The 13,248-nt window shown below is 38.7% G+C and overlaps 1 protein-coding gene across 2 annotated transcripts in view; it reads right to left on the reverse strand.

Moving 5' to 3' along the window:
• The window catches only part of afap1l1a (actin filament associated protein 1 like 1a), a 68,069-nt gene that overhangs the window by 52,270 nt on the left and 2,551 nt on the right, over positions 1-13,248 (reverse strand).

Genomic DNA, 13,248 nt, shown 5'->3' on the forward strand with positions numbered 1-13,248 from the left:
CTGTAGGTTTAACAAATATTGCAGCTGTTGGACAACATAATGTATTTTTAAGGCTTGTTTAGGCAAGAATGTAGTTGTTTAGATTGCAACTATGCAGTTTATTTATAATGATAGTGCCTATTTTAAATATTCATAATTTCGGAAATTTAGCCCATTGGCAGACAGCCTGCCATACTGAGCAGAACAAAGATGATTAACGTTCCGCCACAAGATGGCGACAGAGACCGCATAAGAAGTCCTTAGGGGAGAAAAACAGCATTTTTTAGCATAGGCTTCAAACTACAGCAGAACAAATCATTGCAGAGCATGTAAGTGACACTCTAAGTTGATCTCTCTCTTTTGTATTTTGTAGTGCTGTATTTATACCATAGTGGTCTGGTAGTGTTTGCCTTGCTCTGGCTTTTTCGGGGTTATTTATTGTAATCTCCTAAATGCAGGAGAGAAATAATGGGAAATGTCTGTAGACTGTAGTGATGGGCTGTTCTTGAACGTTCTTGAAGATTTTGAACAAATCTTTTGTATGACTCGAGAATGATGAGTTCTCTCAGAGTTTGAGTCATTGGTTTATCACGTGAAAGACAGAAGCCAATCATGCAGTCTGATCCGGAACATGATTTGATCAGTTCATCTCCTGAGTCCTCGATTTGAGTCGTTCATTCATCACGTGAAAGACAGAAGCCAATCATATGCATTTAGAGCCAGAAATAGATTTGATTCGTTAATTTCTGGAGTCCTTGGGTTTGAGTCATCTCTTTTTACATGCCGTCACATGATGAACATACTACTTAAAACTAGACTCGAAGTTCTACTTATGACTTGTTTTTGTAGTGTTTGAGATTTGTAGTGTTTGACACTACTTTTTTTAGTGTTCTAGTTGTAGATGAGTTTGGAAGCAACTCGTAACATTTTAATAAAATTTTGACAAATAAAACAAAATTATTTGTTCATCTCAATGAAGAGACTCAAAGGCCAGAGTCAGTAAAAAATCTGAATCTCCCATTACTAGTAGAATGATGGCATTTCATGCTATTCAGCCTTGTAATCTTAAAATGTGAGCAAAATCACCTGTTTTGTCATCATTTTAGACATTACGCTAGAGAATCATTCAAATACTAGCTTACACTTGTAGCAGTGCAATAAGACTGTATATCATCAAGCAAAGACATGCCTCCCACCAGTGCCGATGTACAGATATATCGTACTGCTACTCGTGTGAGTTTGATATATACATTATTTCAAGAGTTCACACTTAGATATGCTTAGCATTATAGCAGGTTTGGCATGCTGTCCCGGGAGAGAACCCTGAGCTCTGAGATATTTGAGCCCAGGGCTCCCGCCCGGTCAATAAGCATATCAGAGGATCCGAGATCAGGAAGATCTCGATAGTTCCCCCTTTTAGAAAGGGGAGAAAAAGGAGGAGATGCGGTGGAAGGGGGGATTCTTCCCAAATGAAGATAGGGAAAAGGGTTAGAAAATTATCCATTTATAGTAGGCTAGGATCACTCGGATTGGATTATTACTGATTACAAATGAGTGGCCAGCTGTGCTTAATCATATCACGTGCTCCTCTCGAAATTACTTTATGAAACTTCAGATGAGCAATATTACAAGAGTAGCAGTGAACTAAATACCCCTCATTCATTCATTTATTTTCTTTTCGGCTTAGTCCCTTTATTAATCTAGGGTCGCAACAGCGGAATGAACTTATCCAGCATATATTTTATGCAGGATGCCCTTCCAGCTGCAACCTATCACTGGGAAACACCCATACACACTCATTTACACACATGCACTATGGACAATTTAGCCTACTTAATGTGGGGGAAACCGGAGAACCTGGAGGAAATCCACACAAACACGGGAAGAACATGCAAACTCCACACAGAAATGTTAACTAATCCAGCCGAGGCTCGAACCAGCGACCTTCTTGCTGGGAGGCGAGAGCACTACCCACTGCCACCATGCAGTGGGTAGTGCTCTCGCCTCCCAGCAAGAAGGGTACCCACTGCCACCACTGCCACCATGCAGTCTTATATACTCTTTATCAGGGTAAAGTTATAACACGTGCATTACTGACCTTAAAATTTCTAGAAAACAAATAAAAAAGCAATGAACGCAGGAGTAAAGCCTGATATCAAATCACTCAACACTATTTACTATCTGATTTGAAAGTAATCAGCAGCCAAAACAGAAGCTGATGTATCAGAAAAGGGTCATGATGAAAAAAAATAAAGCCTCTGCATCTGCTTCCACATAACAGGCACTGTTACACTGTCGCCAACAAGTAGCAGCAACTCTTGAGGTTTGAAATCTGGTCACAATTGTGGTCAGAGTGTCTAATCTCTTTTTATTAAGGTCTGCGCTTCTGTTCAACATCAGCCAGAGGAAAAGAGCATAGGGAAATCCCCCAAACAGCCCATCTGAGGTCATCTGAGACATGGAGACCTGGCACAAACAGTGAGTAAATGGGTTCGACAGGTGGTGGAACTCACACCAATACAGTATAGCACACTGTCCCGAGAGCAATGGGGTCGGCAGGGGAAATGAGGGCCGCTGATTTTAACACAGCCTGGTCATGAAGGTCAGTGCTTCAGAGAGAAAAAAAATCTGGACACAAAAACCTGACCATATGGCACGAAGAGATTGATTTAGCCACTCTTCAACACAAAGAATGCCTTCAGTCCTGCCAGCCTAATTCATATTGCTTATCACCCGAAAACCCCCATGATTTCATTCTGCAGCTATGCCTTCCTTCAAGCCTCTTTTTTAACACAGTAAAGAGATGCAGTGTTTCGCTGACACTATTAAGACTGTGCAGGCCTCTGCACTATGTGGCTGCTGAAAGACTGGATGCTTTGTCTGGGAATCCTCACGGAGGGGATATTAATTGGAGTGAGTGTGTCTGGGTATGCACAAAATATCAGAGAAAATGGAAAACTTCCAAGAGTTAGGGCAAAACCCTGACCTTTAACCTCTCGCTGTTTGTCAAGAGACAGAAACCGCGTTGAGAAACTCGAGTGGAGCGATGACACCATTGCTCAGCTCTAAAAACAGCAACATTTCAGTATGCAATTTGTATAATAAATGCACACTTGTGTTTTTACTTAAAGACTGATTCTTGAAGTGCATGTTGGTAAAGATATTCTAAATTCAATAATAAGAAATAAGAACAACTATATTTTATAAAGTGATACAAGGAAAAAAATCAAATGGTGAACTGTTATTTTAACTGTAATATTATGTCACAATTTTACATGAGGCATCTTCAAAAAGCAATAAAACTTACCCAACACCCTACTCCATAGAGTATAGTAAAAACTAGTCCCCAGTACTGAATACTGTGCATGGGTATTCACTAAATGCTGGGTTGTCACAACCCAATGTTGGTTTAAATATGAACAAACCCATTCATTCATTCATTTTCCTTCAGCTTAGTCCCTTATATCCCTATATCAGGGGTTGCCACAGTGGAATGAACCACCAACTATTGCGGCATTTGTTTTACCAGCGGATGCAATTAGTATTAAATAAAACCGTGGGAGTTTTACTGTGGTTGTTTACAGTGGGCAGCGGATTCACAAATACATTCATATTATTCACATTTTACTGCTCAGTTCTCTGCCATTTTTCTATATAGGTATAATTCTATATGGGTTTAATATTCAAACTAAATGAAAGAGAACAAAAATCATTGTAAAATGTACAATTGCAAAAATAACAACAAGAAGACGGCATTTTAATTCAGTATTATTACATTATGAATAGATTTGTAACAATAATAATTCAAAAGTAGTGCTAATATCAAGTTAAATCCACCCAGTAGGTGGCGGTAGGACAGTGTGTTAATTCTTTCAAATGGAGAAACTGAACAAAACATTAATGTATCAATAAAAAAATAAACGATGAAACTCAGTGCACTTATTGTCATTTATATACATACCAGGTAATATAAGATTTTCTCATGGTGACATATATGACAGATAATGCATATTTAAATTCATAGCAGCATCAAAGTAAAAATAAATCCATTATTGAGGGAATAAACGTAATAAGCGAAAAGGAAACAATCATTAGCAAACTTAAACAATCATTTTCTAACTCAGAAAGCAGTTCAGTATTGAAAGAGAAACATTTGGACACATACCCAATGCTGTAATAGTCTTAAATCAGAATGTGCAATGTTAATATTTTCATTGCCGATAGGGGGAAGTGAAGTGACGTCATTATGCAAATGGTCTTTTCACTTATAGCACTTTGAACTGTGGGGTAAACCGAAGCACCCAAAGAAAAACCGCAGAACAAACTCCACAAAGAAATGCCAACTGGCCCAGCCTGGACTCAAACCAGCAACCTTCTTGCTGTAAGGCAACAACTTAATCACCTGCTAACCACTGAACCACCATGCCATCATGAACAAACGCAGCTTTGCTGTTTTTGTTTTCTATTACATACATTAGTTGGGTTTGTCCATGTTTGACTAAAGCGCTAGGTTACGTCAACCCAGCAGTTTTAGAATGTACTGCATATGGATTAGAAGCATTTGTTTTTAATACAGAATGTGCTGGTTAGCACAGCAGCACACTATACTAGGCCCTGTTAATAAGGTATTATATGTACTTTTGTAAATCTGATTACAAGTGGACAAAGAAGTAAACAGGGTATAAAAGCACCAAGCTTATGCATTTTTCCCCCATTTGATTGGATTGCCTTCATAGTATGAAAAATGATCATTTACTCTACTGAACTAATAATATGAGACAGAAATTGCATAGTGTTTACTGTTTATTTATTGTTCACTTTGCTATACCAAATCACAAATCATAGAAATGCACTTTTTTCATCCGCTTGCTTGCCTATAGGCTGAGTCACATGGGTTGATTTATTTAACAGCACTCCTGCAAAATGTACAGTGTAACTAAATCTAAACAAAAACGGTGACAAGAGACACATTTGAATGCATGTTAATATGAGGTAAAAATGGCAATGCATCTTTGCTGACCACTTCTGGACCAAGTGTCCATGAATTTCCCCTAGAGAAAGCTATTTGTGTCACGCAAAAAATTGTTTCCTATGCAGAGCATTCATAAGCCACTCTTGAGGTTCCATGATGCCTTTAGGCAGCAGACAGAACTGTTTTGGAACAGAACTCATTAGTACCAAAGCAAACTCTTGAGTAAGCAAAGAGCAAATCACTATAAAAAAAAGCTATAAATTTACTGTAACACAATCAGCAAGATTTAGCTTCAGATACGCAAGATACAAATCAGGTTTTGTAGGACGCTACTGTGCAATTCTGCTTTGATTAACAGTCGTTCTCTCTCAACCAGAGAGATAAATCAAGCTTGTCACGCCAACACCATCTGCACCTGTATGAAGATGTGCATGGTTAACTGATTCCTGTGCAGATGAATCTAAGTGGACTGCCTACTTTTTACAGAATATATAATACTTATTTAGTTATTTAATGGATGCTTTTATCGAATGCAACTTGAAAACACACAAACCACAGAAAGACCACCTTAAAATATTGTGTAACTAGCAGGAATCAATCCACAAACATTGTTTTTCCATAAATGCCAAAGTAAAGCTGCAAGATAAATGAAATCAAAACCACAATTTAGTAAAAGCTGAGATTGTCACGCAAATACTGTCAGGGAAGCACAATTCTGGGATCAGTAGTACATCTCCTCCAAAAGCAGGGATGCTAGGTTAACAAAACAAATCTAGCCCTAAGGTAAGGCTGCACGATTTTGGTTAAAATGAGAATCAGGATTTTTTTTTTTGCTTAAAAATGAAAATCAAGGTTTTCTCATGATTCCATATGTGTAAAATAAAGGTTACTAAAGGTAGGCTATTATTATTGTTAATTCTCAAACATACTGTATGGTAAAAAAAAACAATAATATTATTTGGCCTATGTGTAGCTCTATTGTTGGTTAAAATGCTAATTGTTGTATAGACTTGGAATGGTGTACTAAAAATGTCCCGTTAGTTAATGCAAAGTAAAGCGATGACATCAGAATGCAACTATTCATAATTCTAAAGTTATTTTGTTTAAGACATGCTTGCCATTTGTCATTGACGACATTATTAGACCATTTAATTCACTGGTAAATAAGACATTTGTCATCAGATTCCCTCTTCGTTATATTCCACATTGTATAGGCTAGAGTAGTTATACTGACCCAGTGAACATTTATTTTCATGCGCAACACTCTGTGTTCACTATAAAAGAAAAAAAAAACATATCAAATGCTTGTTATAATCAAAAATTTAAATTGCGATGTTGTCATTGTAAATGATATGCACGCTTTTGGTTTCACTTGTGATGTCACGGCTGCAATCACTGAGAAAAGAAAACATACATCCAAATAATATTTCCCATGTGGCATCCAAACAATTGCTCTGTGCAACAAATGGAATGGTATTTACAACTTTGTTACCTGTAATTCACAGTTTATGCAGGTTCTGTTTACTGAAAGTAGACATCATTCGTGGGCACACACGCGTCCTCTCAGTAGTAAACAAACAGTGCCTCAGCTCACATGTGATTTTGCGGCCACAAATACATCATTACATTAAGACAAAAATTAAATTTATTTTAGGTGAATTATACCTTATATATACAGTATCTGACACTTTTAACACTATTTGGAGGTGCCCACATTGCTGAGCAACGTATATAAACAACGTGAAGACTTGTGCAACCGTTTTTAAGCTTCTCCCGATCTTGAAAATATAATTGACTGAATAATAGATATGCTGGAGGTGTGTGGTGTGTTTGATTAATCGAGCAGGTCTACCCTAATGCGGTGTTCACACCAGATGCGGAAGAAGCATCAACCGTGAGTGATTTACATGTTAAGTCAATGCAAAGACACGAATAGACATCTTGCGGCGTGATACACGTAAATTCACGCTTCGCACAAAACGCTCAAGTTCGCAAAATCTGAACTTCAGCGGACATTCGTGCTGCATTAACCAATCAGGAGCTTTCTCTTGTAGGGGTGTGCTTTGCTGGAGTCCCAGGGGGAAATCCTCCAGCCAACACCAGACAACAGTTCATCAAACTGGGCTCGGCTCAGTCAGAAGCACCGCTGAAAGCCTCCACCATCTAGGTTAAGTTTCTGGAGGAGTTTATGAACTCATAGAGCTGGGTGCACCTCTGAAAGAATCTAGTGGACTCAGACACTGCTCCAAACGAGTTTATGTTGTTTTTCAGCCTTCATAAAGCACACAAACAGTTACTGTCTCAATAAAATCCATGTTAGCCATTTAGCAACGAAGCCACAGTCACCAGGCAGACAGAACCGTGCATGACGCAAATTCGCATCTGTTCTGAAGTGAATTTGATGCACATTCTGCGTCTGGTGTGAACACAGCATACAGGCCAATCAAAACTAGCCCAATGGTAAATCAAATCCAACTCAATACCATTACAACTCTAAATATGCCAACAACAATTGGTTAATTGCATATTTCACATCAATGTATTAATTCATGTTGGGGGTAATCGAGCCTGGGCTCAGTTCAAGACAACCGTGCCTAGTGGGAGTACACCATTAGTTTACGTTGAAGACAAATGATGTAGCACTATGCTAACTGAAATCTGAAGAGCATGCTGCAATGAAATTTACACATGGTTATAAAAACTAGGCAGTATAATGTTCTGGTGATGAGATTTCCATCATGTTTATGCATGTTTAGAAGAACATCTGGCCTTCTAGTGGGCTAAATGCACCTTATTGTGCAAATTGTGCAAATCTCTCCTAATAATTTGCTCACTGAAACCTTTGCATGTTCAAAATTTCCTGGCACTGTCAAATGGTGTCACCAGGGCAACCTTACGATTCACCATGGAAATCAGTGCAACCTGCACTTTGAGTCACTGGAGACTCGTTAAAGACCTTAAATACAGACCTTGTTAAACGCTTCCATTATCATGCATGAGAGTCTGGTGGGTGTGCATTGTCTAGTCCATTTCAGCTGGTTGAGTAGTCTTTAGCAAGAAGTCAGATGATGCTCATTGAGATTGAATGGGTGGTCCTAGACATAAAATGGTCAAAGCAAACAAAGCTGATTGTAAGCCAAGTCAACGCTGTAATCACAAGAGCATGCATGCCTTGCGTTTCCCCTGTCAGGTCTCAAGCCGAAGTTGACGGCTGACAGGCGGTCACATTATTGCACTAAATCCTGCTTACCCATATCCATGTATTTATACAAAAGTGGAATTCCCGTAAGCCGGAGGGAACAGGTTGCTTTGTACCAACTTGCAACCATGACATACAACAATCAAGGCCAGACCAGGCTTGCAGGCGTCTACATGGAGAAAGAAAACACTGTTGCTATTCATTTTGGCTGATCTCTGGACGAGAGCGGTAGTGCAAATTCATGTTTCATTATAGGATTTACAAGACAAATGATCTTTGTTCCTGACACTCCTAAACTCTTCCACATGCTCACAGTCTGAAGGAAACAATAACCATGATTCAGTGCAGCGTCTTACATGAAGAGACAATCCCACACACTCAACGAGTCAACGGGGAGAGGTAGAGTCCCCTTCACGCCTACCTGCTTCTCTGGCTTGAAGCATCTCATTCTCTGCTTCACACACAGTCTATTTTCAGGAACGTCCAAAGTTTAATGATTAGAGTATTGGAGTAAATGACTTCACCAGTTTAAAATTCCTCCAGTGAAGTAAATAAACAAAACTAACCACATCAGTAACTGCAAACTGGGAGTAAGTGACAGAAACCTATTTTAAAAGTCAAAACTTGACAATGAAAGTGACCTAAATTGATACTTCATCCATTCTATAACTGCTAACAGCCTAAAACTGTTGATCACCTCATCAACATTTATACATTTTTCTTCAGCTTACTCCCTTTATTTATCAGTGGCCACCACAATGGAATGAACCGCCAACTTATCCAGCATGTTTTACACAGCGCATGCCCTTCCAGCTGCAACCCAGTACTTGGAGTAACCCATGCACTCTTACATTCACACACATAAACTACGACCAGTTTAGTTTACTCAATTCACCAACAGTGCATGTCTTTGGACTGTGAGGAAAACCAGAGAAAACCCATGCCAACATGGGGAGAACATGCAAACTCCACAGAGAACTGCCAACTGACCCAGCAGGAACTCAAACCAGCGACCTTTTTGTTGTGAGGCGACAGTGCTAACCACTGAGCCACTGTGCCACCCCTCATCAACATTCATTAATTTTCTTTTTGGCTTAGTCCCTTTATTATTAATCAGGGGTTGCAACAGTGTAATGAACCGCCAACTTATCCAGCACATGTTTTACGCAGCGGATGCCCTTCCTGCCGCAACCCATCACTGGGAAACATCCATAATCACTCCTTCATACACATACACTACAGACAATTTAGCTTACCCGTTTCAATTCCTTTGGACTTGTGGGGAAACCGGAGCCCCTCATCAACATGATGCAAGTAAATAAATAAGGAAAGAATTGTAATTTTATTGATGGATCCATCCTTTAGAAATAAATTATTGTCCCAGTTTGGTATTAATATACGTGGTATTAAGATGTGTTTTTGGTCGGTGCCCATGTAAGTGCACTGACATACAGTGTAACTGATCAGCAGCTGTCCCAACTTTAAAATCACAGCTCACTGACTTTTTGTGTTCCCTTCTCCCTTTCACTTACCAACTTCACTTTCTGTCAATATATACTGTCCTATCATAATAAATACAAAATTGGCAAAAAATTCTTCAAAATAAATAAATAATAATTAAAAGATTTGTTTTTGTCAATCTGATTATAAGTCGATGGCAGTAAGCACAGCTATAAACATGTTGTCATCCACAATCCTAAAAGCTGACATTTAACAGCACACGTGTGTCACTGCTGCATTGACATGAAACCTATTAGACCATTCAATACAGGACTAGTAAAACAAAAAGGAAAAAGGATTGTATTTTGTGGTTTAAACAACGTATAATCTGATCAATCGTTTAAATATATTCTAACTAATGTTATATAAATGAGTGTTTCTCAACCACGTTTCTGGAGGACCACCAACACTGCTTTCAGTCTCTGTTAATGAGCTGATGATCTCAATCAAGTGTGTTTGGTTACAGAGAAATGGAAAATGTGTAGAGCTGGTGGTCCTCCAGGAATGTGGCTGGGAAACACTGATATAAATGACAATGACATGAATCAAGTGGTATGTTATGTAAAATAGAGCTTAAAGTAAGGGCTGCACAATGTATCGTTTCATACGTTTGGATTTAACATCCAAATCGCAATGTGTGTGTCGGCAATAGTCACATGGCAGGATTTGATCAGCACAACAGTTGAGAATACATGAGATTTGTGGAGTCATTGCCAATAATACCAATAACAGAATGAAACCTCATCATTTGCATGTGTTTTAAAGGTATTTCAGAAGAGTGTAAGGCTTTCAGACACAAAAAGTATATTTGTAACTTTAATGACAAACAACTTTACTGAATTATTAATACAATGAATACTATAAAGTGTTATTTTACATTTCATCATTCAATTTCTGTACCTTTATACAGTTTACTGGTAACTTTTTTCATTTCTCTATTTATTTTGATACAGAATTAACACTTACAAAATCACCCAAATCGCTTTCAATGAATTATTTCTTTTCAAATAGAGCTATTCAACTCATCTGGTGAAATTGTATGTATATCGCAATACATATTGCAGAAAAACTAAATATTGCAATGTCAGATTTTTCCAATATCATGCAGCCTTACTTCAAATAAATAAAATATAATTAAACTATACTATTAATGAACTAAACTAAAAGTTGAGATGCCTTTTTAACATCTTCCCCTGTCTGTGGCTGTCTTTTATGCTTGGACGGCTTTTGTTCGCAGGATGGGCCCTTTACAAATTAATGAATACAAGAAGACTTAATGCCCCCCATCTCCTGAAGTAGATACATATTAAGTCTGCATATTAAAACTTAATAAGAAAAAAGCAGGAAGATTTGCAGGCATGCCCATCTTGATACAGAAGGAAACTTCACACACCTCTACTACTGTATCCAATTGCCTGATTGAAATGGGGTGATAGTTTTTACATCCCCACACCAGTGAGACATTCAGCATCAAGATAGATTAAAAATAGTGATAGAAACATGCTTGCTCTGAAGGAGATGTCTGGTGGACAATATTTTTTTATTCCTCCATCCCTTGTGTTTTTGTAAACTCTAGCATTCTTATAGATCAGGAATCTGGCAACGAGTAAGAAAGAACTTCTCTGTAAACAGTAAGCGATGACACAGCCTTCACCTTCTGCAAACAGATGAGGCTGGTGGTTCTGAAATGCACCTGTAGAAACCTAATGATGGGGTGGCGGACAAAAATATTGTATGTTTCCGGAGAAAGTGGAAGAGATGAGAGTTGCTGTATGGTGTCTAAATGTAAACCGATGTTCTCTGCTCTGTAATTACTTGCATGTGTCTACCTGGTAGTTGTCTCTGTTTTTTAGGTGTGTAAAGTTGTGCGTTTTATGATCCTACACACAATCCCAGATGTCATGAGTTAAGAGAGCTTTTCCTTTGTGTCATGAGTTAAGAGAGCTTTTCCTTTGTGGGGAGGGGCAAGTAGTTAAAGAAAGCCCAAGACAGTGGCATGCACAAGTAGGATAGACCAAAAAAAGTGTCTTTCATGAGTGAACTTTACCTTTTTTGGAATCATTAACTTTGGGTTTACACTAGAGGAGACCTACTAATCTTCCTTTTTATCTTTGATATGTTGTGTAAACTAGGTGGATGACTGGGGGTTTAGTTTGCTAGGAGCGGCTTTGAGGGGAGGAATTGTACAAAAACATGTACAGCAATGACCACAGCGTGACCAGACCCAGCCGGTTTGTTCTGAAAGCCAGCAGGATTCATTTCATTGTCTCAGCGAGGGAAAGAAAAATATAAGAGCCAATGGCACAAGCAAGGAAAGATGCTCTCATTTCTGCGTCATGCCAAAACAGCAACTAACAAAACAGTAGGACTTCTAAGAGACCAAGAGAAGTACTACCGCTTCTCCATAGTCGCCCTGTTAGAACTCAGCTCCTTATAAAGACAGACTTCACTTATTATAAACAAAGAAGCATAAGAGTATGAGAGATCTGAAAGCCCCAGAGAAATTGAAGGCTAAACCATGCTGCAAGCCTCTGAATCACTATGCCACACACAGCAAGCTTATGTTCCAGGTGTGTATTCCTCCTGGACTTTGAAGTGGAGGATCTGTATGAAATAGATCAACATTAAACTGAAAACAGTACATTCTTGTGAAGCAGAAATGACGAGAAACATTACATGGGAGAAACAGCAGCTGTTTAAAGTCAGAGTTTGATCATATGCAGCAAAGCTCAGTGGGTAACAGATAAGGCACTGCATGGGGCGCTGATGGCAACGGTGACAGGAAATCAAACTGATTTCCAGAGATTGGTTCTTTTGTGCGATTCATTTTAACCAATCACTCATTGACGGGCTTTTAGCATGGAAGTGTTTTTCAACTGCCGAAAAAAACATGTGGTGAAATGTTGATGTGACTATCTTCAATAAGTAAGTTTCATTATTTTAAAGACATAGTGTAGAACAATGGAATTTTAAGTGCTTTGTCTGGTGCAAGACCTGCTTTATACGTGTATTCTCAATCAGGCAATGATCATTGATTTTGAACAAACCAGATCTTAAATGCGGAACATTTATAATGGCATAACTGTTCACTGGAAGCACACGGGCAGGCTTATTCAAAATGAAAAGTCTCCAGGCATAAGGTCTATTCCTTCATGACATGTCAATTTTGTCATGAGGCCTGGGTTGAACTCCAAATGACATGTTACTCTATTGTATGTAGTTTTTGGAAAAAAAGGGGTTGAATAAACAAGTATGTGCAAATTTAAAAAACGTATAAAAGAGAGAGCAAAAACTACTCGGATTAGCACTTCTGGTAAAATTCTGAAATATGCGTACAATGGATACTTTACTATGGTGACGCAGTGGCGCAGTAGGTAGTGCTGTCACCTTACAGCAAGAAGGTCGCTGGGTTGCTGGTTCGAGCCTCGGCTCAGTTGGCATTTTTGTGTGGAGTTTGCATGTTCTCTCTGCGTTCATGTGGGTGCTCCAGTTTCCCCCACAGTCCAAAGAAAAACTTCATTTTTTCTTGTCTATGGGGATTAGAAAAATCAGTCCGGCGAGTCCAATCAAATCACACATAGAAGGTAAACCGCATCAT

Source organism: Danio rerio, chromosome 14 (assembly GCF_052040795.2).
Source record: "Danio rerio strain M-AB ecotype USA chromosome 14, GRCz13ab, whole genome shotgun sequence".
Taxonomy (NCBI): Eukaryota; Metazoa; Chordata; class Actinopteri; order Cypriniformes; family Danionidae; genus Danio; species Danio rerio.